Below are 12742 nucleotides of genomic sequence, written 5' to 3'. Positions count from 1 at the left end.
AATGAGGACCAGTTCTGCGACCCCGAGCCCAAAGGACAGTGCTTCGACCAGGACCTCCTCGAAGGCTTCGAAGACGGCAAGTTCAATCCCATCCTTTGATGCTTGCTTTTGTCCTAGTTTTTATAAACACAACCTATTGGACTGTTTTATAAAATTGCATAAGTTTTGTCTACTGAAAACATGATTGGATAGCCACCCCTTGATTTGTTATAACCATTCCTTGACCACCTAGATTAATGTATGATTTTGTTTGGACGTTAATCGCTGCTAGAACGCTTAGGATCTTATACACAATACAAGTTGTTTTATAAATAAAAGGTGTGCGTGTGTGGGAAGGGATAAAAGTGGATTTTCGAAAGATGAGTCTAGACGGGATGGATGGCATTTTTGTGTGATTTGCCGATTGGTGTGCTCGTGCCTGTGTGGCAGGGCAAGGAAGGGAGATATCCATCTTGTCACAACTAAGGATCGAGTTGGTGTGTCATCTCACCTAACTCCATTATCGTGCAAACCACTCGACTGTTGTATGGGCAACGGCTTAGCATAAACCCCACTAGTTAGTCTGATAGCCATCAGGAGAGCTGAGAGCAACGGGTGATCAAGGAGAAGGGATTAGCTCTGTGTGACTTATGCCCCGGTTAGAACCTCTGTGATAGGTCGATAACCCCTTGGTGGATCCCGTGATGGCTAGTCAGGTCTAGCTAAGGTGGGTAATGGCTTTGTTGGGATCTGCACCGACACTAAGGTGATCGAGTTGCGGTACCCTGCTTGTGGGTAAAGTTGCACACCTCTGCAGAGTTAAAACCTATTCGAATAGCCGTGCCCACGGTAATGGGCGAGTTACGGTGTGGTCACATAACTAGTGTTTATTGTGGGACGGGTTGGCGTGAGTTGTTTTGGAAATGTGTCCGGCAGTTGTGCCGTGTGCTACGGCAGATGAGGAGTCTGGTAGCAGTCATAAAACTTGGATCCTGTGTGGATCAACCCTTCGTGTTACTCGATACAAGAAAACTAGTTTTGGAAATGTTTTCTTTCAATTGAACCCTTGCATAAAAATCAGCTTTCCGCAAATTAAACCTTAGCCTTGTCCTTGATTTATCCTGTGCATTATATTCTATTTATACCCCCTCTGTGGGTGTGATTGGACTTGCTGAGTACGTTTGTACTCACCCCATTCTCAATTTTTACAGAGGAAGACCCAGACTTCATTCCAGAGGACGTTGAGTAGGGTACCGTCCTGCACCCAGCCTTGCCTGTGGATTAGGGTCATCCGCAGGAGATACCGCATGGCGCAAGACTCTGATGACCCCCGTTTTTGTATTTAATATCATTGTGTGGGTGTGGGTTGTAATCCTCGCGATAGTGGCGCTTCTCTGCTCACTACCGCGTAGAGTTGTATGGTGATGAACCATCTGATGTAATAAATGTGTCATCGGCCTTCTGGGACTGATGTTTGTATCACATTTAAGTCTTCTCTTATGAGGGGACGCTTCAGGTGGTATCAGAGCCGTTGGTTGGCCGTAGGACATGACCCTAGGAGCGAGACCCTTTTACCGACCCTTTGACACTAGAACTTTTCTTTCCTTAATCTTTCTTTCACATAAACACTCACCACTGGTTCTTGCCCTGTTCCAGATGGCTGACAATGGATGGATTGGCGGAATCTATCACGCAGAGCCCGGCCTTCCTAAGTTATTGATACTCAGCCTGGAACGCATTGGAGTGGTGGACCCACCAGAGTACGTCTACCGGGAGTACGACTCCAGGGGCACTCTTCGGTGCGACGTAATGGTTTTCGTGGGAAAGAGCACCCGCTACCCTGATGTGGATCCCTGGTTCATCTCCACCACTGGATTTCGTTTCCCTGACACCTCCCGGAAAGCCGCCCGTAAAGCCCTCCGACGTCTGCGTGTGATCTACAAGCACCATCTTCAGCAGACTCCTATGGGATTTTCCCACCTACTGAAGGAAGAGGACGCACATGGATTGCCCGGATGAGAGGACTCGGAAGAGAAGAAGAAGACCTGGAAGATACAGTCTCCCACCTATCCATCTATCTCACCGGCCTGGATGAGCTCTACCGTGAACAAGTGGCACAACTGAAGCAACAAGTCCACAGAGCAGAAAAGGCAACTCAAGAGCTGGATGAACAATGGACAAGAGCCGCACGCGCTGAGTATTCCCTAGCTGCTCCCCAAGCCCAAATGCAAGAGTGTGAAGCAGAACTGGAAGAACAACAGACAATAGCCACACACGCCAAGAATTCCCTAGCCGCTCTCCAATCCCAAATGCAAGAGTACGAGGCTCGCAGAGGAATAGGTGGGTGGATAGAGGAAGAAGAAGAATCCGAAGAAGCTCAATGGGATGTAGGCACTCAGACCGATGAAGAAGAACCCGAAGAAACCCACTGGGATAAGGGTACTCAGACCGAAGATGACGTGATGGATCAGTGTCTTCCACTGAAGAAGCGCCCTATCAGGGTCGAGGAAGAATCCCCATGATAGAGTAGCACCCCAAGCTAGAACCTTTGCCCTAATAATCGTGTATCCATGAAACATGTATTCCCCATGTTGCAGTAATAGATACCATATGTTCCCTTGTATCCATGTACTCGTGCAGAATTGTTCTCTATCTTTGTTTTCAGATGGCTGAGGAAGGATGGACCCAGGGCAATTGCCAAGCTGCACTTGGCTTCCCCAGCCTGTTGATCAATGCCCTGGAAAGCCTTGGAATTACGGAACGCCCAAGGTACTACAGCAAAGAGTACGAGCACCATGGTACCCTCTGCTGCAGGGTGATCCTGGTCATCTCCAGGAGTGATCGCTACCCCGACATCCAGCCGTGGCGAGTGACCGCTACGGGATTTAGGCACCAAGACACCTATCCCTTGGCCATCAGAAAGGCACTCCGTTACCAGTGCCGGATTTTCGAAGAACACCTAGCCTCCACACCAATGAAATTCTTTCCGCCGGCCATCAGAACCCCAGTTTGGGAAGCTCGAATGAGGAGTCTGGAACGGCGCCGCCATGAAGAAGACCCCCTGTACCAAGTGGCTACTTACCTAGCTGCCTTGGATCAGTTCTTTGACGAGCAAGGCAACATTCTGAGGGAGCAGACCCATCGAGCCGAGCAAGCAGAGCTCGCGGTGAGACTGCAACAGGTACGAGCAGCCCAAGCCGAGGCAAGAGCCGCAGCCGCGGTCAGCAGTGAAGTAGTTGCTCAGGAGAGCCTCAGGCAAGCCCGAGACCGGCGTATGTAAAAATGCACCAGAAGTGGAACACCAGTCCCGGCAATTGGGGAAGACCAAGTTCTACCTGGGACACCCGTCATAGGATGGGGACCACTTGTGATAACCCCATAAGCCCCACCCGAGAACCCTGAAAGGTCTACTGCCGCCGATGAAGGAGAAACAGTTATGCAACCCTTGGCAAATGGAAACCTAGAGGACGGCGAGCAAGGACTACTCGCACACTCCGCCCCAGAAGTAGGCTCGCCCCGCGAGTAGAATGACCGACGCCATCCTGTTGTTGCACCCTCCCAAGCCCCTTGGCCTAAGTTGTACCCGTAAGTATGAACGTGTACCCAGACGTGTAGTACGTGTTTTAGTCTTGCCCCGTGTTGTACCCTCCCTTGCAGTAATAAAGTTGTGTGTGCTTGTTGTTTGCCATGTTTGTGTGCTTGTTAGTTGTGTGCTTATCGGCAGAAGATAGATTCTACCTTTTCAAAAGTACGAATTAAACAACTTAAACATCACTTAATCCCAATCTCACAAAAACTCTACCCAATTTGCAGATGGCTTCCCGAAGCGTTACGAGGGCCTCCCGCATTCGGAACCCCGCAGTCGCTGGTATGGGAGTGCAGCCTAATGGACAGAACCCTCCTCAGGATGAACAAGAAGTGAGCTAGAACCAAGGAGAAAATCAAGAAGTGCCACTGCCACCACCACCACCCCTCGGACACCTGGCACAAATAATCCACAATCAGACCCTCATCCTAGAAACATTAGCCAATGCTCTCGTAAACAAGCGGCCTAGAGAGCAGACCATGAATGATAAGCTGACGGCTTTTCTGAGGACCAAGCCACCCACCTTTACCGGATCCAGCAACCCGTTGGATGCAGATGACTGGCTACGAGTAATTCAGAGGAAGCTCGAGCCGTTCGAGTGTCAGGACCGAGACAAAGTTCTTCTGGCAGCACACCAAATCACCGGGACTGCCTTAGCCTGGTGGGAGAATTACTGTGCTGCCGCCGAGGATGCCTCCACCATCACCTGGAATTAATTTGTGAAGGAATTCCGCCGATATCATATCCCCTCGGCCACCATGAAGTGCAAGGCGGATGAGTTCCGCGCACTACAGCAAGGAAGCATGTCGGCAGAAGAGTACACCCATCAGTTCATGGAGCTGGCCCGGTATGCACCAGAAGAAGTGAATGGCGATGAGAAGAAGCAGGATATGTTCAAGAAAGGATTAAACCCAGAGCTCCGGACCTTGCTTACTCCGTAGATCTATCCAGACTTAAACACCCTGATGAACAAGGCGATTCTTACCAAAAGGGCCAAAATTGATGAAAGAAAAGATAACAAGCGCAAGTTTCTGGAAAGCAAGTCCTGCCATCAGGATCGCTTCCAGAAACCAAGAAGATTCAGTTATACTGCACCAAGGTATCAGGCCCCTATGCAGTATAGGACACAATCTCAAGTGACAGGCCCACAGGCCTATAACACGCAGTTCCAGAGCTAGAACACCATCAAGGCCCCGCAGAGCAATGCAAGCCAAGTCACAACCAACAACAGCAATGCTAGGGTCTGTTTCAACTGCCGTGAGACAGGGCATTTCATTGCCAACTGCCCATATGCCAAGAACAAGCCTACTACATCAGCATTCTCCAATATAGTGAATGGACCAAGGCTAGTGCTGTCAGGTGCCAACCGAGTGCCCATCCACAACAACAACAACACCAACAACAACAGTCAGCAGATGAGGCAGCCCCAGCAGTCATATGGACGAGCCCACGTGTAACACCCTAATTTAATTTTCAGTATTTAATAATAAATTTAATTGTCTATATTTAAAATTCTAAGGTTTATTGTGTTTAGACTTTCATTTAATCTAATTTTGATCCTCAAGTAATTAAAATTTATCATAGGTTTAATTTTTGTTGTTGCATCATGCTGGAGCATTGTTTTATTTGTTGAGTGCTTGTGTGAATTCAAATTCAAATTTGAATTCATTTGCCTTGAGTTTGAATTAGAATTAGCATTAGAAAGGAAAAGAAATAGAAAGAGAAAGAAAACCCAAAACCCAAAACCCAAACTCAAACCCAATCCCGTGGCCCACTTCTCTCACTCAAGCCCAGCCCGGCCGGCCTTTCTCCTCTCTTTCCTTTTCTCCCGCACCGGCCCAGTTCCTCGCGCGTCGCCTGGCCCGCTCTCACCCGCCTGCTACCGGGCCCCACTCGTCAGGCGCCTCCTCCCACGCCCCGCTCTCCCCGCGTCACCCGTTCCTCCCTCGCTCCGTTCGGCCCAGCAAGACCCCGCACCGCGACGCGCCCCAGGCCCACCTGCCAGCGATCCCGCGCGCCGCTCAGCCCGCACAACGGCCCCTCCGAAGCACGCGCCCTGACTGACAGCCCTGGCCCACCTGCAGACCCTTCTTCCCCGCTCCCTCCGCGCGCTCACCGACCACGCCGAGATCACGGCCGTGATCTCCGGCGGTTCCCTACCATCCCGCGCACCCGAATCTCGGGCCCTCTCTTTAAACTGCCCCGCGGACCCCCCCTGCACCCTATCTCCACGCCCTAGCCGCCCCCAAACTCTAGCGCGCCGCACCTAGCTCCGCTGTGCCACCGCTCCTCTGCGCCGCCGCGCTCACGCCACTCCGCCGCACCGAAGCCCCGTCCACGCAGCGCTTCGACTCCGCCGTGACCGCCAAGAGCTTCCCCGAGCCGCTGCCCTCGGCTACGACCCCTGTGACAGCCTCCTCCGCGTGCGCAAGGTCAACCTCACCGCCGGACCTCGACGTCAGCGCCCGCACGGCTTCCCTGCTTGAAATCCAAGGCTCGGTGAGCTTCGCCTACCCTTGCCCTTCGTTTTTAACTAGAAATCCTAGACGGTAGCACCCCTTTAGGTGGCCGCGCAACCCACGCCGGCGACCAGGGCCGCCTCTCATCACGGCGAGCCACAACTGAGCCTCGGTTAGCCACCCAGTGCACTCCAGTGGCTTACTCATGCCGTGCTCCTTCTTTTGCAACAAACCGTAGGCCAAAAGACCCTCGGTAGCGCCCAATCCTCCTACTCCGGCGAGCTCCGCCGAGCAGGACCGCCCCCACCGCTGCGCACGCCACCCCGATCACCCCCGAACCCGGACAACTTCCCCAGTGGATCACGCGTGATGCGTGGAGTCCTCCCGACCCAAAAACCCGTCGAGTCGACCCCAGGATGGCCGATTTCGGCCATCTCCGACGAGTTTTCCCCACGCACCGCCGCGGGGACCCCAACTCCGGTGACTAGCGCCGCCGACCCGCGCTCCGTTGAATCCCAGCCGCCCGATCTGCCTTGGACGCTTAGGATTAGATCAGCTTACCTCTTTGATCCGAGCCGCAAGATCCAGATCTGACGGCTGATATCTTTAGATACCGGTTCGCCCTGGTTTTCTTTCTAAAGAGCCCCTGAGTTTTTCTAGAATCAACCCGCGCTCCTTGCTAGTTCAAAAATATTTGCAGTTTGGCCCAAAAATTTTCACCGAACCCCCTGAGTTTCTTTAAATTAGAACCTGCCATCCTTGGCTGCTGTTTTTGTGAGTTAGACCCCAGAGTTTTAGTTTAATTACATTTAGACCCTTGGTTTTTGCAGAAAACCCCCTGGAACCTAGTTTTTCTCGCAGATCAGCCCCTAGATCTTGTTTTAGCTCTAGTTTATGCGTTTTAGGTCCGTTTTAGGCGTTCTTTATATCCACGGGATTGTTGTAATGCGTAGAATAGTTTTAGACTAGTTTAGTGTGCTGTTTCTATGTATTGATGTTCTGTTTCTTAGCTTTTGTTAGTATTTGCTTGTATGCTTATTATTGTGCATTGTTTTGGCCATGTGTTCGTGAGTAGACGTTGATCCATCTAAGGAGCCCCAGTACCAGTACCCGGAGCAGCATTCTTTTTCAGATCAGTTTGAGCAGCAGTAGGAACAGTTTGAGGAAGGCAAGTATAACATGAACACCACCTATCACTTTAAATACATTTTCATACTGCATTTTAATAATGTATGCCTATAAGGACTTTCCTAGCCACTTTATATCCTTTATATATATCCTTTGGGTTGCATTTTGGTTAGTTGTGCTAGGTGCCGCGCTATAACACACTTGGTCCTTTTTAATTAATTTGATTAATGGTATATGCAATTTAATTCTGAGAGTGACCCTCTGTGTTGGCTTGAGTGGCTCACGTCTCGTTAAAATATGTTTTGTTAGAAACATGGTTTAGGGGGCCAGCACGGTGCTTAGTGCTTGGTTGGCCACTCTCCATAAGGACCGGTTCACAGAGCGACAACCTGGGACAACAGCGCTACCAAAAGACTGGAATGGGACGGTCTTGGCGTAATAATTAGGTCTTTTTGGTTTGGAGTAACTTACCTGCGGGGCAGGGGCAGTAAGCTTCTATGGCCCTCGTACTGAGTGGCCTCGTCTGTGCTTGGTCTGCGTACCTGTGTCTTGACGCCCACTAGACCTGCTCCATAGTCGCCGATCCACCCTCGCGGTTACTCCCTACCAACGAGATTCTTTGTAAAGGCCTCGTAGTGAGTTTGCTAGTCATCTCACCTAAGAAAGTGTGATAAACAACTGGCGTAGCTCACGACTTGTGGGTAAAGATGTGCAACCTCTGCAGAGTGTAAAACTGGTATACTAGCCGTGCTCACGGTCATCAGCGGCCCAGATCCTCCTTTTGATTAGTGGGGTTATCTCCTTCCGACGAGGGAGGTGCCTCTCGAGGTTCCCTTGGTTTTGTTTGGTTTGGTTCTCAGTAGTAACATGTTTAATTCTGATTAATTACTATGTAACCGGGTTTATGGTAATTCATCAACTTATAGTAAATAGCTTTAATAAAATTTTGCCAAGACTTAAAAGCTAATGCAGTTGAGTCAGCCAACCTTAGAGCCTCATAGTTTGTGTTATACTTGTTGAGTACAAGTTGTGTACTCACTCTTGCCTCTTCTCTACTTTTTTCCTCTTGGATACGCTACTGCTGCTCAGTTCCTGCCGACGCGAGGGAGTTCGCTCAGCGCTACCAGGACTACGAGGACTTCTAGGCGTTCATCTCCCAGTCGACGTCCCTGTGGCGCCCTGCTCAGCTTCGGAGAGTTTTTTATCGTATTTGTACTTCGCTTCCGCTGTAACAGACATTTTGTCTTTAATGTAATAAATAACATTCGTACTCGCCTTATTATATCTTTTTACGTGATATGTGCTGTGATATACTATTCATTCTATTGTATATACGTGTGACTTGATCCTGGCACGTATATGATTGCTCGGTTTGTGTCCTTTTATAAACCGGGTGTTACACCACGTCAACCACATCAACGCACATGAGGCTCAAGGAGCTCAGGGCATAGTGCTCGGTGAGTACCTAGTCAGCTCAGCTCTTGCAACAGTATTATTTGATTCGGGAGCATCACACTCATTCATATCCTCGAGTTTTGTGGAAAAGCATAACATACCTACAGTACTACTAAAAACGCCCCTAATAACCCGGACGCCTGGAGGTGACATCAAGTGTCAACTAGGGTGTCTACGGGTAAGGATCAATTTAAGTGGGGTAGAATTTTTAGTAGACTTAGTAGTACTTAAGTCTAAGGGGATAGACGTGATCCTTGGAATGGACTGGTTAAGCCGACACAATGGTCTCATAGGTTGTACTGACAAGGTGGTACACCTAACAAACCCGGAAGGAGTACGAGTGACCTGCCATACCCGGGTAAGTGGATCAGACCCGATGGTGTTTAGCATGGAAGCCAAGTCCTTAGAAGAAGTCCCAGTAGTAAATGAGTATCCAGATGTTTTCCTGGAGTAACTCCCTGGAATGCCACCAGATAGGGATATAGAGTTTGTCATCGACCTTGTCCCTGGAACCGCCCCTATAGCCAAGCGACCCTATAGGATGGCAGCCTCTGAATTGGTAGAATTAAAGAAGCAACTGGAAGAATTGCAACGAATCGGCTTCATCAGACCAAGCTTGTCGCCTTGGGGAGCCCCAGTACTATTCGTCAAGACGAAGGATGGGAGTATGAGGTTGTGCGTAGACTATCGGGCACTGAACGAAGTTACCATCAAGAATAAGTACCCCCTTCCCAGGATTGATGATTGATGACCTTTTCGATCAATTAAAAGGAGCCAAGTACTTCTCCAAGATTGATTTAAGGTCAGGATATTTTCAGCTTAAGATCAGAGAAAGTGATATTCCAAAGACAGCTTTTGTCACCCGCTACGGACAGTTTGAGTTCACTGTAATGTCCTTTGGACTCACAAATGCTCTTGCCTATTTCATGAACCTCATGAACAAGATATTTATGGAGGAGTTAGATAAGTTTGTCATAGTCTTCATCGACGACATACTTATTTACTCGAAGATTGTCCAGGAGCACGAGCAACATCTGAGAGTAGTTTTGGAAAATTAAGAGTACACAGGCTATATGTCAAATTCAGCAAATGTGAATCCTGGCTGGAGAAAGTAGCTTTTCTTGGTCATATTCTGACCATAGAAGGAGTAGCAGTGGACCCCGAGAAGGTCGAAGCAGTCTCCAACTGGTAGCAACCGACCAACGTTAGTGAGATCAGAAGTTTTCTCGGATTAGCTGGATATTATCGGAGGTTCATTGAAGGATTTTCCAAGATAGCCCGGCCCATGACAGAGCTGCTCAAGAAGGAGAAGAAATTCACCTGGACAGAGTCATGCGAGAGGAGTTTTCAAGAATTGAAGAATAGGTTGACGACCGCCCCAGTGCTGACCCTACCGGACATTCATCGGGATTTTGTCATCTATTGTGATGCATCCCGACAAGGATTGGGTTGTGTACTCATGCAAGACGGGAAAGTCATCGCATATGCTTCCCGCCAACTCGGGCCTCATGAGCAAAATTATCCAACCCATGATTTGGAATTAGCAGTCGTGGTGCATGCCCTTAAGATTTGGAGACATTATTTGATTGGGAATAAGTGTGAGATTTACACCGACCATAAGAGTTTGAAGTATATCTTCACTCAGCTGGATTTGAATTTGAGGCAAAGAAGGTGGTTAGAACTGGTTAAGGATTATAATGTGGAAATTCATTACCACCCTGGCAAGGCTAACGTGGTAGCCGATGCCTTAAGTCGGAAATCCTATGGACCCAAGGATGATCATCTACGAGAGGAAATGGCACAATTAAATGTGCACATTGTTCCCCGAGGCTCCAGCCATGTGCTGAACGTTCAATCCACACTAGAAGACAGAATCAGAAAGGCTCAAAGTTCGGACAAGGGGCTGATGGAAATCCGGAGGCAGACTGGAGAAAATAAGGCACCAGACTTTAGAGTGGATAATAAGGGAACGTTATGGTATAAAGATAGGATTTGTGTGCCCCAGAAAGGAGACTTCAGGCAAATGATCATGGATGAAGCCCATAACTCGGCCTACTCCATCCACCTAGGATCCACCAAAATGTATATGGACTTAAGACAAAAATATTGGTGGAATGGGATGAAGGCGGATATTGCACGATTTGTCGCCCGTTGTGATACTTGTCAAAGGATCAAGGCCGAATATCAGAAGCCAGCAGGGCTATTGCAAGCCCTACCCATCCCGGTTTGGAAATGGGATGAGATAGGAATGTACTTCGTAGTGGGTTTGCCCAAAACACAGAAAGGACACGACTCCATATGGGTAATAGTGGACCGACTTACTAAATCAGCCCATTTCATACCCGTACGAACCAACTACGGCGGAGAAAAGCTAGCCAAGCTTTATGTGGAAAATATAGTAAAGTTACATGGTGTGCCTAGCAGAATTGTTTTAGATAGAAGGACCCAGTTCACCTCTAAATTTTGGAAAAGTCTGCATAAAGCCATGGGCACCAAGTTGGATTTCAGCTCCGCTTATCACCCGCAAACGGATGGCCAGACAGAAAGGGTGAATCAGATCATGGAGGATATGTTGAGAGCATGTGTCCTTACTAAAACGAACATGGCACCATTTATGCCATTTCGAGTGATTTTGGTGATCGAATGACAACACAACACTTGGACTAATATGATTGTTAAGATGACCATTCTCAGGCGTTTAGGTTCAAGTGATGACAATGACAAGAGAAGATAGGCGTAGCTAGGCCCGAAGGGCCGCCCCTACGGGGGTTCCGCTGCCTAAGCATCGGTGCATCCGACGCTTGTCGGAAGAACCGACGCTATGATGTTTGGTGCAGGAGGGAATCGAAGCCAAGTCAGTCTATAGTCACCGGTTGAACCAACGGTCCAAGAAAGGGCATCGGTGCATTGGGCGTACTGTGTACCAGAGACGATGTCTAGTGCCCAGGAGAAGTTTCTTCAGCACCGGTTCAACCGACGGTGCATCGGAGTATTGCATTGGTGTAATGACGTCAGCGCCCAGGAGAAGATCCTTGAGCACTGGATGAACCAGTGATGCATCGGTACAAAGCATCAGTTCAACCGGTGATCACCGCGTCAGCTGTCAGAAGTTCAATGGCTACTTCGGGTTATGAGTGACCGGAAGAACCGACGCTACCTCAGCCAAAGGCATCGGTTCATCCGATGATACGCATATTTTCTGCTGACCGTTGGAGCAACGGCTACAAGACTTGGTGGCCTATATATACGCCTCACCCCGGCCATTTGAAGATTGCTGGAGTTGCTGGACATCCCACACACACCCAAGAACATCTCCAAGCCATACAAGAGCATCAAGATCATATCCTTAGCCCTTAGCACACTTTGAGAGTGTTGTGTAAAGGATTAGCTCTTAGTGAGTGAGTTTGCAAGGCTTCGAGCCTTTGTGTTGTGGTTCATTAGCGAACCAAAACAAGAGCTTGGTGCGCCAGCACCTTGGAGCGTGAAGCTCGCCGGCAACGTCATCGACCCTCCGACTTGGTGTGGAGCGGCGACGACATCTTTGTGCGGGGGACGTGGAGACCCCCATCCTTTGTGGAGAAGATCCTTAGTGGAACCCGGGGCCAAGGTGACCGTGATTGTGTTCACGGAAGAGACTTGGTGGCCGAGTAGCAATACTCTTAGTGAGTGCTATAACAACGTGGATGTAGGTGTGCCTTTGTGGCTAACCGAACCACGGGATAAACACCCGCGTCAAGAGTTTGCTATCTCCTATCCCGCTCTTTAAGCTTCCGCATTTCATACTAGCAATTTGTGTGCCTTTACTTTCATAGAATAGTTTCTTCATAGGAAAGGCTATAGGTTGCTAAACTCTTTTGGGATAGGGGTTTCACACTAGAACAACCTAGTTGCACATCTAGATAGCATGTTTTAGTTTAAGTTTTGTGCAAACTAGTTGGAGCCATAGGTCAAAGTTTTTATTAGTGCCTAATTCACCCCCTCCCCCTCTTAGGCTAGAGCACCCGATCACTTTCACTTACCCATGGCAAGGATTGGGAACAGAGTTTACCCTATGCCGAGTTTTCATACAACAACAGCTACCAAGTAAGCTTGGGCATGTCACCGTTCGAAGCTCTCTACGGAAGGAAATGCAGAA

The sequence above is a fragment of the Panicum virgatum genome, chromosome 8K (genome assembly GCF_016808335.1).
Source record: "Panicum virgatum strain AP13 chromosome 8K, P.virgatum_v5, whole genome shotgun sequence".
Taxonomy (NCBI): domain Eukaryota; kingdom Viridiplantae; phylum Streptophyta; class Magnoliopsida; order Poales; family Poaceae; genus Panicum; species Panicum virgatum.
The sequence above is the reverse complement of the archived record's forward strand: the minus strand, read 5'-3'. Positions refer to the sequence as shown.